Here is a 16197-nt window from a genome sequence, read left to right as displayed (position 1 = left end):
TGGCAATGGTGAACAGTGTAAAGCAGAATTATAGCACACAAAATAGAATATCAGATATAAAATGAATTCTTAGGTTCACTATAACTATTATAACACTCTCTCGTTATGTAATCTTACAACTTCCTAACAGGTAGTAGTCACAATACTATGAGAGTAACTGTACTTTCTCTTCCTCTAGGACAGGCCCTAGCTGGGGTTTTTCACACAAAGCCGTAAGTCCTTCTGAGAAAGTCTAGCAGCGCTCGCAGGGCCTCTCTCGCACTGACCATCCCCAGTCCTGTCTGCTGTATTACCCCAGTCCAACCCTGGTAAGACACTTGATTAGCACCCGATTATGCTCAGATAACACCTTATCTGAGCATTTTCGCTCATCACTAATCAGCAAGCAAAAAATAAAGCACAAAACAATTGTGAATTTCAGGGTTTTTTTTTTTTTTTTCAAATCGTACCTCATTTGGAAGCAACCGCCCGGCTCACTTGCACTTTTTGATTATCACCACAGGCATCCACCCCTGAGCGGGGATCCTGAATGAATCTTCGCTACTTGACCAGCGGCAGATGTCTCCCGTACCCGGTGGGATGAGGCGTGGAAGTGGCTCTTGACATCATCTGGGCTCCGGAACTTCACTGGCACAGGCCTTGTGCAGGACTGGTCTTTGCACCTTGACCAGTGTCGTCTGGATCACGGAAGTTGCCTGATGCATGTCTAGGTCCCGGATGCTGCTTGGTGCAACCTGGTTCCCGAACCTTGACTGATGTCACCTGGATTCTGCTTCCATACGTGCCACAACCCACTGACTCAAGCTTCCTGTCATGGCCTGGCACTTTGGCCTCAGCTTCTTCTTCGACATATGTCCTGACTGTCCCTCTTGGTGGCGCCAAATCCATTCACGTGTTGGCGGTCTGGCCTCTTATATCAGGGAACTGCATCATTAAGGTCACCTGACCCAGTGCCACATCAAAACTTGTTCCTCCTGAAACTCGCTCGTAGAGACGAGCAGATTCCCGCTGGCAGGGACAGAGCAGGTGTGTGCGCAGCGTGCTCTGCTTGGTGTGCAGCAACACCGCAACGTACCGCTGTCGGCTGTACACGAGCACGCCACTGAGCACAGCAGCAGAGGAAGGTCTGTGGGTTCCATTAAGCTCAGTGTCATGCGCGGACATAGGAAAGGGGGCCGTATTCAGGACTGTTCATTGTGGCCTTCTTCGACAGACAGCACACCGCAGACCCCGCAACCTCACCAATAGACTGTACACAACTCCCCTGATTTTGGCTGCAGAAGTTTATGAACTTATTGGCTCAATGTGTAAAACTGGAGACCGCCCGTTGCCACCAGAATATATACCGTGAGCTGTGGAATCTCCTCTGAGGGCACTTCACCGGCCGTTGCTAAGATTACAGCCCTCATCGAACCATCCGACACGATAAGTTTATTGAGTGGACTGCTATCACATTGTTGTTGTTTATTGCCCTTTCATTTGAAAATTAACTATTCATCTCCCTGCGAGGACTACCTTTGCTGTTCAATTAAATTGTTAACTCTTGCGTTGCCGTTCCTGCGTCACCGCATCCCGCAACCTGCTTATAGTGGCTCAGTGAATCATACACTGATGCATGGCTCAATGTAATGCTGGTGGGTGTGTACACATTGCACCACTGCCCAGGCTTACCCTGGAAGGACATGACTAAGTGTCTACCTGGTTTTCACTTGCGCCTCGGATGGTGAGGATAGGCTTGGACCACAGGATAGACACCAGGTGCCACTACAGGGTAGTGACTGGACCTGCAGCAGCTGACCCATGGGTCAGAGCAGGTATGTGAGGTACAGAGGGACAAAACAGAGGAGTAGTCAGGGGCCAGGGTAGGCAGCATGGGTTCACAAACAAAGCCGGAGCCAGGAATGGAGAGATGAGTAGATGAGTCAATAATAACAGAGGAGACTAAACAGAGGTACATCTTAGCAGGAAGCTAGATACAAAGACACAAGAATCTATGCTCAGTCAAGGTGTGGATGGCAGTGCTGCCTGATATAGCACCAGCTGGTTGGTGATTTGCTGGGGAATCTAAACCTTGCAGGACACAGCAGTGTTACATTCCTGCAGGATCTGTCCGTGACACCCTATAGCCATGTGCAGACATCAGGGATATGCAGCAGAGCTAGAAGTCATTGCAATAGCCTGATATGAGGATAAGCAGAGCGACAGACTGCGTGCGACTTACTGCCATGTCACTAAGTGATGCCTACAGCGAAGCATGGTGGTGGTTTGGTCATGCCTTCATTGAAGCATGATAGTGGCTCAGTAACTCACACATTGAAGCATGGTGGTAGCTCTTTGATGCCTACAATGAAGCATGGTGGTGGGCTGGTAAAACCTTTTGTGAAGTGTGGTGGTGGATCAGTGAATTATACACTGAAGCTTGGCGATGGCTTAATGATGCCTACAGTGTAGCACGGTAGGGGCACGGTGATGACTACAGTGGAAGATGGCAGAGGCTCAATGATGCCTACAGTGTAGCACGGTGTTGCGTCCCCTCACCCCTCGGTGCTCTCCACCCGGCGCGCTCCTGTCCTGCAGCGCGTCCCCGCACCCGGTCTCCGGCTCCAGCGGCGTCCAGCACCTTCCCACAGCCTAGCTTCCGGCGCACTGCCTCATGGGTAGCTTGACGCGCTGGCTCCGCCCCCGGCATGGCGGCCCCCATCACTACATATGCCTGGCGTCGGGACAGGTAAGACGCCTGATTATCGTATGCGGTGACCCTGCCCCGTGCGGCGTTCGCTGTATCTTCAGGCCCCCTCTTCTGTGTGTCTGTCTGCGCACTGCTTCTACTCCTTGTACCTGTTTGCTGCGCTCTGCCTGCGCAGTCTCTGTCTGTGCCCTCTGTGTCCTGGGTTTCCTTGCTTCCGGTACTGCTGTGCCTCCCTGTCCTTTCCCTGCCTCCACCTGGTCCCCCTCTGCACCGTCCTGTGCTCCGTCCTTCTCCTCCTTACTCCTCATTGTGCTCTTTCTCTATTGCAGCTTCCAGTCCTTGTGTTCCCTGGCTCTCCTGACCGGTACCTTGCCTGCTCCCAGCGTGTCTCGGTGTCCAAACTCTACGGATACTGCTGTGCCTCCTTACCCATCTATTTTTTCCTATTCGCCCCTTTGGTTCCGGCTGTCGTTCTATCCCCTGGAGGTTTGTCCCTACGCTCCCTGTATAGGGGGTTGACTTCACCTGGATACTCGCCCCCGGGGGCTCTGGAACCGTGACCCAGAGGGTCCACTTCCAGCTACCTTTTTCTGTCCTCTTTCTCACTAGCTACAGCCGTAACACACGGTAGGGGCACGGTGATGACTACAGTGGAAGATAGCAGAGGCTCAGTGATACCTACAGTGAAAGATGGCATGAGCTTTTGATTTTAAGGGACAGAAGGGTAATGCATTGCAAGGAGAGTCTTGTTAAGCGGCTACTGTTTTCCAATCAAGCAACACTGACAGGTTTAAAGAAACTGATAGAGTACTTGTTAAGTTGGATGCCAGGTATAGTAAACATCACATACAAATTGTGGGTCACGGTTCATTTATATCATGTAAGTTGACTTATTTATCAAAATATGTCAGACAAAAAAAAAATATGTCAGCGCTGATTAGTTGGTATCATAAACAATGGCAGTCTGCCCATTAGATGGTTCTGGTAAATGAGGTCCAAAGATAAAAACAAAAACCTAAATAACAAAGTAACAAGGGTCCAAAAAGGAAGGAAAGCCACATGATGAAATAAAAGTGAAGTCTGTTACTTAAAATTCTCATAATAACATCCCACAAGTTACACAATTTATTCTTCATGGTAACAAGACATGGAAAGTAAAGACATCCAAAGAAAACGTGGGGTGGGATGAGTGGAGGACTGTTCACCAGAATTGCCTAAAACACAGTAGCAAACAAGTCATCCGGGCTCAATAAAATAATCATCCCCGCAAATCATCTAAAGTTTAGCCGAAAATTATTGTTGGTCAAAGAGAAAGAAAAAACAAAAAGGAAGTCAAAGTAATCAAAGGAAAAGGATGTAAAATAATGGAAACGGATGTGGTCCGGAGAGATCATGTCATGGCATTTTTAACAACTTGGCAGAAGAGGACATCTTTTTTTCTGTTAAGTGGACATTATGCTTAGTCATTAGCATATGTAACAAATCCTTGATATGTATAATGTGCTTGTACAAGGCTTTATGACAGCTGTATACAACCTTCAAGTTTTAACTCCTTCTCCAGTACATGTAGGTGACATGTTGGGTGGTAGTGAATGAAACTGAGACCCTCCATATGTGGCTAGTGCCAGCTGTGTTATACAGCCAACATACACCTTTAACTGTCTAAGTCTCTGTTCACATGTGTGTTCTGTTCCATGAATCTTGCGTAAGATTAACGACGGGTAATGTCACATTATCTTCAGAGAATATTTGTCTTTGAAATTCCAGTTTGCAAAACTTAAGTTGACTTCTGTGTGTCTGGGGGAAACCTTGTTTGTTTTTGTTTTTTGAAGGAACATCGTTTTTCCTATTTTTATAATTTTGGTGCATATAAACATTTTATTTGCGGGTACAGGTAGTAACACAATTCCTTCATGTTTTTGTTATTTTTTAATTTTACACCGATGCCTCTACCTTGTGCCAGTCGTTACACTGGCTACCCATCCACTCCAGAATCCAGTACAAACTTATTACCCTCACCCACAAAGCCCTCCACGGCTCAGCACCACCCTACATCTCCTCCCTCATCTCAGTCTACCACCCTACCCGTTCTGCTGATGACCTCAGGTTAGCATCCTCAATAATCAGAACCTCCCACTCCCGTCTCCAAGACTTTACACGTGCTGCGCCAATTCTTTGGAATGCACTACCCAGGTCAATATGATTAGTTCCCAATCCCTACAATTTTAAGCGTGCCCTGAAAATGCATTTATTCAGACTGGCCTACCGCCTCAACACATTAGCCTAACTATCCCTGGGTGGCCCAGTCAAAAGCTTTACCATAACCAGGTTCCCCGCATCATGTTTCCACATGCTTTATGCATCTATTAGCCCTCTGTGTCCGTACTGTTCCATGCTCAACACTATGACTGGTCTGAACAACGAAGGCAACTGTTAGCACCCACCTTTTGTGTCTCCCTTTTTTCCTCATAGATTGTAAGCTTGCGAGCAGGGCCCTCATTCTTCTTGGTATCTGTTATGATCTATGTGATTATTGTTATGCTGTAATGTCTATTGTCTGTACAAATCCCCTCTGAAATGTAAAGTGCTGCAGAATATGTTGGCGCTATAGAAATAAAATTATTATTATTATTAATTTTATTATGTTCATCATTGGCATAAATTAAGTTATTACACACATGGTCAAAATTGTTGGTACCCCTCATTTGATGACAGAAAAACCCACAATGGTCACAGAAATAACTTGAATCTGACAAAAGTAATAATAAATAAAAAATCTATGATAATGAACAAATGAAAGTCAGACATTGCTTTTCAACCACGCTTCCACAGAATTTAAGCAAAAAATAAAACTCATGAAATAGGCCTGGATAGAAATGATGGTACATGTAACTTAATATTTTGTTGCACAACCTTTTGAGGCAATCACTGCAATCAAACGATTCCTGTAACTGTTAATGAGACTTCTGCACCTCTTGACAGGTATTTTGTCCCATTCCTCAAGAGCAAACTGCTCCAGTTGTCTCGTGTTTGAAGGTTGCCTTTTCCAGATGGCATGTTTCAGCTCTTTCCAAAGATGCTCAATAGGATTTAGGTCTGGGCTCATAGAAGGCCACTTCAAAATAGTCCAATGTTTTCCTCTTAGCCATTCTTGGGTGTTTTAGCTGTGTGTTTTGGGTCATTACCCTGTTGCAAGACCTATGAACTGCGACTGAGACCAAGCTTTCTGACACTGGGCAGCACATTTCTCTCTAGAATCCCTTGAAAGTCTTGAGATTTAATTGTACCCTGCACAGATTCTAGACACCCTGTACCAGATGCAGCAAAGCAGCCCCAGAACATAACAGAGCTTCCTCCATGTTTCACAGTAGGGACAGTGTTCTTTTCTTGATATACTTCATTTTTCAGTCTGTGAACATCAAGCTGATGTGCCTTGCCAAAATGTTCCATTTTTGGCTCATCTGTCCATAGGACATTCTCCCAGAAGCTTTGTGGCTTGTCAACATGTAGTTTGGCAAATTCCATTCTGGCTTTTTTATGATTTTTTTTCAACAATGGTGTCCTCCTTGGTCGTCTCCCATGAAGTCCACTTTGGCTCATACAATGACGGATGGTGCAATCTGACCTGATGTTCCTTGAGCTTGAAGTTCACCTTTAATCTGTTTAGAAGTTTTTCTGGGCTCTTTTGTTACCATTCGTATTATCCATCTCTTTGATTTTTCATCAATTTTCCTCCTGCAGCCATGTCCAGGGAGGATGGCTACAGTCCCATGAAGTTTAAATTTCTGAATAATATGTGCAACTGTAGTCACAGAAACATCAAGATGCTTGGAGATGATCTTATAACTTTTACCTTTAACATGTTTGTCTATAATTGTCTTTCTCATCTCCTGAGATAATCCTTTCCTTTGCTTCCTCTGGTCCATGTTGAGTGTGATACACACCATGTCACCTGCACAGTGAGTATCTGTAGCCCTCTATACAGGCCCACTCACAGATTCCAAGATTGTAGACAGTAGCTCACCGGTCTGCCACGGGTGCCCGGACAAGCGTGAATCACATGAAGAAAGGACAAAAGAGCTCCAGCTACCATAAAATCGTAGATTTTTATTCTTCCATTAAAATCACTAGACAAATGGCATGCTCATGTGGGGCAGCTCAGGGAACAAGCAACGCGTTTCGATCAATAAGATCTTGTTCCCTGAGCTGCCCCACATGAGCATGCCATTTGTCTAGTGATTTTAATGGAAGAATAAGAATCTACGATTTTATGGTAGCTGGAGCTCTTTCTTTTGTTCCTTTCTTCATTAATCGATGGGTACCAACAATTTTGTTCGTGTGTATATTGGTTTTACATACATTTTATTGTGCTTTTTTCTGTTTTAGCTTACTTTTTATTTCTTTTAATTTCTGTCTGTCTATTTAAGTCTATTTTAAACGTCTTCGGTTTTTTATGTAAGTCAATATAGGTATGTTTTTTGTTTTCCAGATGCTTGCTGATGATTCGTCATTAAAGCTTTTTAAAATGGCCCTAAATTTTTGCACAAATGTACACCAGTGTCCCTCTGAATGGATTTTTATGTACACTCCGAATTTTTGTGCAAATTATGCAACATTTTAGCAGAACATAGCAACTTTTTTGCTAGTAAAAGGGCAAAAAAAGGTAAAAGACAGAAACGGAGAGCAATTTTTGAAGTTTGTGCAAAATGAATGAGTATGCCATTTTCAAAAATTTGGTGCTAAAAAAACAATAAATACAAGTTAAAAAATGAAAACTAACTTAAAAAATAAAAATCAAGAATGAGTAGTTAAAAAGGTGTCAATGTAATAATGAATTGGGCACTCTAAATTTAGCAATTCAGAAAATCCTAGTACACAGTCGCAGTTTATTATAACAAAAACAAACCACACTACTCACCAACCGCCACAATGTGCAACGCCGTGTATCTGCCACTGCTCCCTGTGTCTGATACTGCCACAGCGCTGACGTCGCATCAGCAGCATGGTAGCCAATCACTAAGCGCAGCGGCAGCCAATCACTAAGCGCAGCGGCAGCCAATCGTTAAGCTCAGCGGCTCTACACATTCACATGGAAAACCCCAGTCTGCGCCACTAAACTCACTGATTGGCTGCAGCGCTGTTGGCATGACGTCAGCACTATAGCAGACAGTGGGAGCAGCACTGTACACTGGGGTGCGTGCGTTGTGTTCCTGATTATCAACAGCTCAGGCTACTCTTTAATGATGCTACATGCTTCTCCTCAATGGATCGCTGAAATTGGTCGGATCTAGCTATCTGGTCAGCTTCAGGGCAGTGATTACAAGATAGATTGGAAACAGCTTGTAAGCACTGTGCTCCTTGCCTAGGAGACCGGCCACCTCTCCAGGCAACCTACACAACAATCGCTGTCCTATGCTGCCTCCATGTTGATGCCAGCCTAAACAACAAGGCTTTAGGGACAGGTGGCTACAAGGGCTATCCAATCCCTTTAACACTAGAGGGGGTCTTGTTTGATCACAGCACTGAAGTGAAGAACTCCCCGGATCAGATTTTTCTTAAATCCCAGCAGCTGCAGAAGGAGACAATTGGCTGCTGGACTTTTTTTTATGTCAGAGAGGAAATATGGCACACCCAGTTAGAAGTTTGTGCCTGGATAGGATCCCAATCCGTAATATTAAAGTAGTAAGAAAAAAAAAGGAGGTTAGAGAATTGCCTTCAGGTAGATTATAGATGTAGAATATTTATTGCACATAATACCGTTCATGTCTCTAAAATGACAGCGAACAAACTCTCAGAGCCAGAGGGAGACCCCACAAACAGTATCAAAAAGTACTCCCATAAAAAGCCAGAGAGTACCCCCATAAACAGTGGGAACAAAAGAGGACCCTCATCCTTTATGTGACCAGGAGAGGACCCCCATAATCAGTTTTTTTTACAGACTTCAGAATTTTTTCAAGTCACTAAAATAATAATAGAAAAAACAATACAAGTTTGATATCATCATAATTGTATCAAATTGAACACTGTAAGATTGAAACCCCAAAAAATTGAGGATGGAATTGCAGGGTATTTTATAGCATTTCACCCCATGTTGTATTTTTTCCATTTGTTATGTGGTAAAGTGATTGGTGTAATTTAACCCCTTTACCCCCAAGGGTGGTTTGCACGTTAATGACCAGGCCAATTTTTACAATTCTGACCACTGTCCCTTTATGAGGTCATAACTCTGGAACGCTTCCATGGATCCCGGTGATTCTGACATTGTTTTCTCGTGACATATTGTACTTCATGTTTGTGGTAAAATTCCATTGATATAACTTGCGTTTATTTGTAAAAAAAAACAAAAAACAGAAATTTGGCGAAAATTTCGCAATTTTCCAACTTTGAATTTTCATGCCCTTCAATCACAGAGATATGGCACACAAAGGTACTTAATAAGAAACATTTCCCACATGTTTACTTTACATCAGTACAATTTTGGAACCAAAATTTTTTTTTGTTAGGCAGTTATAAGGGTTAAAAGTTGATCAGCGATTTCTCATTTTTACAACACCATTTTATTTTTAGGGACTACATCACATTTGAAGTCACTTTGAGGGGTCTATATGATAGAAAATACCTAAAAGTGACACCATTCTAAAAACTGCACCCCTCATGGTGCTCAAAACCACATTCAAAAAGTTTATTAACCCTTCAGGTGCTTCACAGGAATTTTTTGAATGTTTAAAAAAAATGAACATTTAACTTTTTTTCACCAAAAAATTACTTCAGGTCCAATTTTTTTATTTTACCAAGGGTAACAGGAGAAATTGGACTCCAAAAGTTAGTGTGCAATTTGTCCTGCGTACGCTGATACTCCATATTTGGGGGGAACCACTGTTTCGGCGCATTGCAGAGCACGGAAGGGAAGGTGCGCTGTTTGACTTTTTCAACGCAAAATTGGCTGGAATTGAGATCGGACACCATGATGCATTTGGAGAGCCCCTGATGTGCCTAAACAGAGGAAACCCCCACAAGTGACCCTGTTTTGGAAATTAGACCCCAAGGAACTTATCTAGATGTGTGGTGAGAACTTAGAACCCCCAAGTGCTTCACAGAAGTTTATAAAGTACAGCTGTAAAATTAAAAAAATCATATTTTTTCCACAAAAATGATCTTTTCACCCCCAAATTTTTATTTTCCCAAGGGAAGCAGGACTCCAAAAGTTATTGTGCAATTTGTCCTGAGTACACTGATAACTCATATGTGGGGGTAAACCACTGTTTGGGTGCATGGCAGAGCTTGGAAGGGAATGAGCGCCGTTTGACTTTTTCAACACAGAATTGGCTGGACGCTGTTGTGAATTCACTTTCTGGCCTCCAACTGGTTATTACTGAAGATAGTGGAGCTGGTCAGATTGACAGAGGGGTTGCAAGTTCTCTTTCTGGGCTCACCCTGGTGGTTACTGGAGGTAGTGGAGCTGATCTGATTGACAGAGGCTTGCCACCTGATAATGAGGATGACGATTGGAGATCTGGGGTTTCAGATTGGGATTTAAGACAGCTGACTCCCTCTATCCCTGCTGGTGATTTTCTTCCTGTGCCTTCTGAGGTCTGATGTCTCCTGCTCTGTCCCTGCATGGTTCAGCTAAGTGGTTCATTTGCTATTCAGTTTGCATTTGATCTAGTTTTGTCTATCTCTGTTTTGTGAGGGTCAGCCAGCTCCGGCTGGGGCTGTGCTGAATCACCGCCCATATGTTACTGCTTGTGCCAGTTTGTTTTGTCCCTGTCATGAGCCATGCTGGATCAGGACATATAAAAAGCACAGGTAACCTTTTTTTTCTTAAGCTGTGCTTAAGTTTGGTTTTTACCACCGGTGGCCATTTGGATTATTGCACTGTGGTGTCTTTTATTCTAGGTTTTCCCCCAGTGCTGGTGAGCGTCATTGCACTCTGGTTTCTTTAGTTAAGTGCACATGATTATAATGCAGGTGTGATTGCGCTGGCTCTGCTATAAAAGAGTCACAGGTGTTGCAATCAGAGTTGGTGATAGTGTTTATTTCAATCATCCTTCGTGGAGGAAGGAGCTGGAGAGCGTTCCTTGCAGCACTGTCTTAGCCCTGGTGCGGAAGGAGTCATAGGGAATTTCCTTGTAGCTCTGACAGAGCTTGGTGGCAGCGATTCAGGAGGAGAGCTGCATTCTGGTGGTGGACTCTGTTGCCAGGAGCAAGAGCAACAGAGTAAAGCTAAGTTGTGTTTCCCTGTTTGTGTTTTTCCCTTAGTGTGTATTAGTACAGCGGTGGGGCCAGTGCCTGTGCCACCCAGCTCCCTAGCAAGGGATAGGTGTTGGGTGTGCTAGGGCTACAGGTATCCTGAGCAGCGCCTGGTGAGGAACCGGCATAGGGAACTGTTATGATTGAGTCACCATAGGGGGCAAAAATAGAAATGCTAGCTAAGTCCAGAAAACCAGAGAAGTTGGCAGCTATCTGATTGCAGACCCCTGAACCTATCAACACAACTAGCAGTAGCCGTGGGGGGCTCCTACGATGCCCTAGGCCCCTCGATCACAGCCGGAGGACTACATAGCCTAAAGACAGAAAGGGAAATCTAAACTGCCCCAGAGCAGACCCCAAAGTAAAAGGCAGCCCCCCACATATAATGACGGTGAAGCAAGAAGAAAGAACAAAACACAGACAGAAAGATAGACTGAGCAAAGATGGGGCCCACACTAGCTTAGATAGGAAAGGACAGGAAGGCTGCTGTCTGCAATCCGTGAAAAACCCTATGAAAATAAGAGCCAACAAACTGACAGTAAAAAAGGCCCTGAAGACGCTAGGCTGAGGAGAGGTGGAAAACACCAGAGCCTCACTAAAGGCACACCGACAACCCCAACTCACCACAGACACAGATTTCCAATCCAAAACTGGATTATGAATTTGTAACCAGGGAAACCCCAGAACAATGGTATCATGCAGATTATGTAACAGCAAAAACCTGCAATTTTCTTGATGGTCTGGGGCGACCCGCATTACCACCTGGGTCCAAAACTGAGGTTAATTTTTAGCCAAAGGAGTAGCATCAATCCCCCTCAAAGGGATAGGCATCTGCAGATGTGTCATCGGAAATCCACAACGTTTAGCAAAATCCAAGTCCATTAGGTTTAGAGCTGCTCCCGAATCCACAAAAGCCTTGGCGGAAAATGTGGACAGGGAGCAGATCAGAGTAATAGCCAGAAGAAACTTAGGTTGAACACCACCAACAGAAAACGTGTGTGCAAAGCGTTTCTCGCGTTTAGGACAGACAGAAATAATATGCGAGGCATCTCCACAGAAAAAACACAACTTATTACGCCTTCTGAACTCCTGACGCTGCTCTCTGGAAAAAACTATCACATTGCATAGGTTCAGACATCTGTTCAACAGGTGGCAACACCTCTCGTGCAGCTCTGCGTTCGCGTAAACGCCGATCAACCTGAATGGCTAAAGACATAGAATCGTCAAGACCAGAGGGAACAGGAAATCCCACCATAGTATTTTTTACGGCTTCTGACAACCCCTTCCGAAAGAGAGCAGCCAAGGCATTATCATTCCAGGTAGTAAGTACTGCCCACTTTCGGAATTTTTGACAGTACAATTCTGCAGAATCACAACCCTGGTTCAATGCCAGCAGGGTCTTTTCAGCCTGATCAATGGCATTAGGTTCATCATACAACAACCCCAAGGCCTGAAAAAATGCATTCACATTAGTCAGAATAGGATCATCTGGTTTCAAAGAAAACGCCCAATCCTGGGGATAGCCACGCAGCAAAGAGATGACAATTTTAACCTGCTGCGCGGAGCTCCCTGACGAGTTAGGCTTCAAGGCAAAAAATAATTTACAATTATTTTTGAAATTCAAAAATTTAGACCGATCCCCAAAAAATACATCAGGTGTAGGAATCTTTGGTTCAGCAGCATGTGAATGAGCAAGGTAGGCGGAAATTCCCCGCACTTCCGCAGCGAGCTGCTCCACACGATCAGACAATTGCTTTATCTCCATTGAGAGAAAAAAAAATTCCCCCTACGGCCTCAGCGATATAGAGGAAAAAATATACACTTTTTTTTTCTTTTTTTTTATTACAATTCTTTCCTGCTATTGAGTACCCTAGAATCTGCGGTATGGCGGGTGATTCTGTTATGATTGAGTCACCGTAGGAGGCAAAAATAGAAATGCTAGCTAAGTCCAGAAAACCAGAGAAGTTGTCAGCTATCGGATTGCAGACCCCTGAACCTATCAACACAACTAGCAGTAGCCGTGGGGGGCTCCTACGATGCCCTAGGCCCCTCGATCACAGCCGGAGGACTACATAGCCTAAAGACAGAAAGGGAAATCTAAACTGCCCCAGAGCAGACCCCAAAATAAAAGGCAGCCCCCCACATATAATGACGGTGAAGCAAGAAGAAAGAACAAAACACAGACAGAAAGATAGACTTAGCAAAGATGGGGCCCACGCTAGCTTAGATAGGAAAGGACAGGAAGGTTGCTGTCTGCAATCCATGAAAAACCCTATGAAAATAATATAGAGAATAGAATAAGAGCCAACAAACTGACAGTAAAAAAGGCCCTGAAGACGCTAGGCTTCAAAAAAGCTATGTCAGTACTCAGGAATATTCTGAAGACAGCAACAGGCAAAAGGAGATTCAGCTCACCCCAGCAGGGAATGGCAGAATCCAGAAAAGCAAGGAAAACAAAACACTAATGCAAAAAGGCAAAGCAGAAATCTTAGCTTTAGATGAGCAGGAATCAGACTGGTTCCCTAGAAATCCACAGAGAAATCACCCGCAGGCCAGAAGGGCGTCGGCAGCCTTATATCCAGTCATTAACTACACTCAGCCAATCATCATCATCAGCCCCAGGTGTTTGACAATCAGGTTCACTACCTTTCTTCACAAGAAGAGGGAGTTCCTCGGGCCTCAGTAGTGAAGGGGAAAATGAACTCACAACAGAGAACGTTAGGAGCGTTAGGGACACTGACTCAGGGGAGTGCAGGAGGTCTCCACGTCCCCTTTCCCTATCGCAGGGCCCACCGTTGTAACTGTTTCCCCTTTCCCCGTGTCTTGTTGTTTTAGTTACCAGCCTGCGGGCCATGTCACACAGGACAGTATCACATGCCGCATCTTGTTGTTTCAGTTACCGGCCTGCAGGTCGCGTCACACAGGACAGGTCATCGCAACATTTCCCTATTATATTGGTCTCTTTTTATTTTGCTTTCAGAATATACCAGAGTGCTGATATAGTTGGGGCGAAGTCGTGCGACTTCAGTGTTTTTTGTGCATCAGACGTATTGGACTTTTTGCAGGGTTTTTTGCGTGATTGCAGACAGTGTCTTTCCTTTCCTGTCCTGTCTAGTCAGTGTGGGCCCCATCCTTTGCTCAGTCTATTTTCCTGCCTGCGTTTGTGTTTTTATCTTGTCTCACTGACAATATATGTTTGGGGACTATTACTTTGGGGTCTGCTCCGGGGGCAGGTAGAATTTCCCCTTTCTTGCTTTAAGCTTAGTTAGCTCTCCGGCTGTGCCGAGGCGTCTAGGATCATCTTAGGTATGCTCCACAGCTACTGCTAGTTGTGTGGATAGGATCAGGGGTCTGCAATCCGCTTAGTTACCAACCTCTCTGGTTTTCTGTGGCTTAGCTTGGGCCTGCTATCCTCCTCGGTGACCCATTCATAACAGGACGCCATGTCGCGTTTGGAGAGCCCCTGATGTGCCTAAACAGTGGAAACCCCCCACAAGTGACCCCATTTTGGAAATTAGACCCCCCCAAGGAACTTATCTAGATGTGTGGTGAGCACTTTGAACCCCCAAGTGCTTCACAAAAGTTTATAACGTAGAGCCATAAAAATAAAAAAATCATATATTTTTTCCACATAAATGATCTCTTAGTCCCCGATTTTTTTATTTTCCCAAGGGTAACAGGAGAAATTGGACCCCAAAAGTCGTTGTGCAATTTGTCCTGAGTATGCTGATACCCCATATGTGGGGGTAAACCACAGTTTGAGCGCATGGCAGAGCTTGGAAGGGAAGGAGCACCGTTTGACTTTTTGAACGCAGAATTGGCTGGAATTGAGATCAGATGCCATGTCGCGTTTGGAGAGCCACTGATGTGCCTGAACAGTGGAAACCCCCCAATTCTGACTCCAACCCTAACCCCAACACACCCCTAACCCTAATCTCAGCCCTAACCCTAGTTCCTATGCTAACCCTAACCCTAGTCCTAGCCCTAACCCTACCCTAATGGAAATAAATACATTTTTTTAAATGTTATTATTTTTCCCTAACTAAGGGGGTGATAAAGGGGGGTTTGATTTACTATTCATGACGGGTTTTTATGTTTGGCAGCTGTTACACGCTAAAAGACGCTTTTTATTGCAAAAAATAGTGTGACGAAGTCAGTTTACGCTGAGACGTTTTCTTTAGAGTGGACCCTCTGGGTCGTGGCACCCACCCACCGAGGGCGAGCTGACCTTGTGAGGAACCACTCCCTATACAGGGAGTGTCAGGGGCAAGACCAAGGGGGTGAGCCACCACGACTGCTGGAACCAGACGGCCGGCTCAAGGAAGACACAATGTGAGTTTCTGACGACAAGGGACGTGCAGGAAACAAGACAAGACAATACGTGAATTCAAGGTATCTTCATTAAGGCAAACTCAGGATAACATTAAGAGCAAACATGATAACAGATAAACACAGCAAGGCGCTTGCGTGGCACGCCAAAGTCCATGGCATGGTACGTGCCAGAAGGTACGCCCGGTTACCGGCAAGGACACGATGACATCGGAATCCGAACAGCTGGCAACGATCGATAGAATCAGGACATCAGGCTGCGGACACCAGCTCCGGACATCAGGCCGCAGTCGTCATGCTTACGATCTCTGGCAGTGATGGACAGGTTCCGGGAATCCCGCAGGCAAACCAGGGTACAGGCAAGGAGGCACGACAGATCTCCAGACATGGTGCATGTTAGGGAACACGCCGAGGTCCAAGGCAAGGTTCCAGGCAGCGTGCGTGCTAGAGGTACACCAGGGTCCAGGGCAAGGTGCGTGTGTAGGGGACACGCCAGGTTCAACGTGCAAAGTACAAGACATGGTGCGCGTGTAGAGTACACGCAAGGGTTCAAGGTCCAACATACAAGACAAGGTGCATGTGTAGGGACACACCAGGGTCCAAGGCAAGGTTCTGCGCGTGCCGAGGGACATGCCAGGGACAGGGTTCAAGGCAGAGTCCTGCGTGTGCAGAGGGGCACGCCAGGATCAGGGTTCAAGGCAAGGTCCTGCGCATGCCGAGGGACACGCCAGGGTCAGGTACAAGTCGTTACGGATGCGGCGATACTAAATATGTGCACTTTTATTGTTTTTTTATTTACATAAAGAAATGAATTTATTGAGGAATAGTTTTTTTTCTTTATTTAGGAATTTTTTTAAAATTTTTTACACATGTTAATTTTCTTTTTTTACTTTTTTACATTGTCCCACGGTGGGACATCACTGTATAGT

The sequence above is a fragment of the Dendrobates tinctorius genome, unplaced genomic scaffold (assembly GCF_039654945.1).
Source record: "Dendrobates tinctorius isolate UK_male_01 unplaced genomic scaffold, ASM3965494v1 ptg000039l, whole genome shotgun sequence".
Lineage (NCBI taxonomy): Eukaryota > Metazoa > Chordata > Amphibia > Anura > Dendrobatidae > Dendrobates > Dendrobates tinctorius.
The sequence above is the reverse complement of the archived record's forward strand: the minus strand, read 5'-3'. Positions refer to the sequence as shown.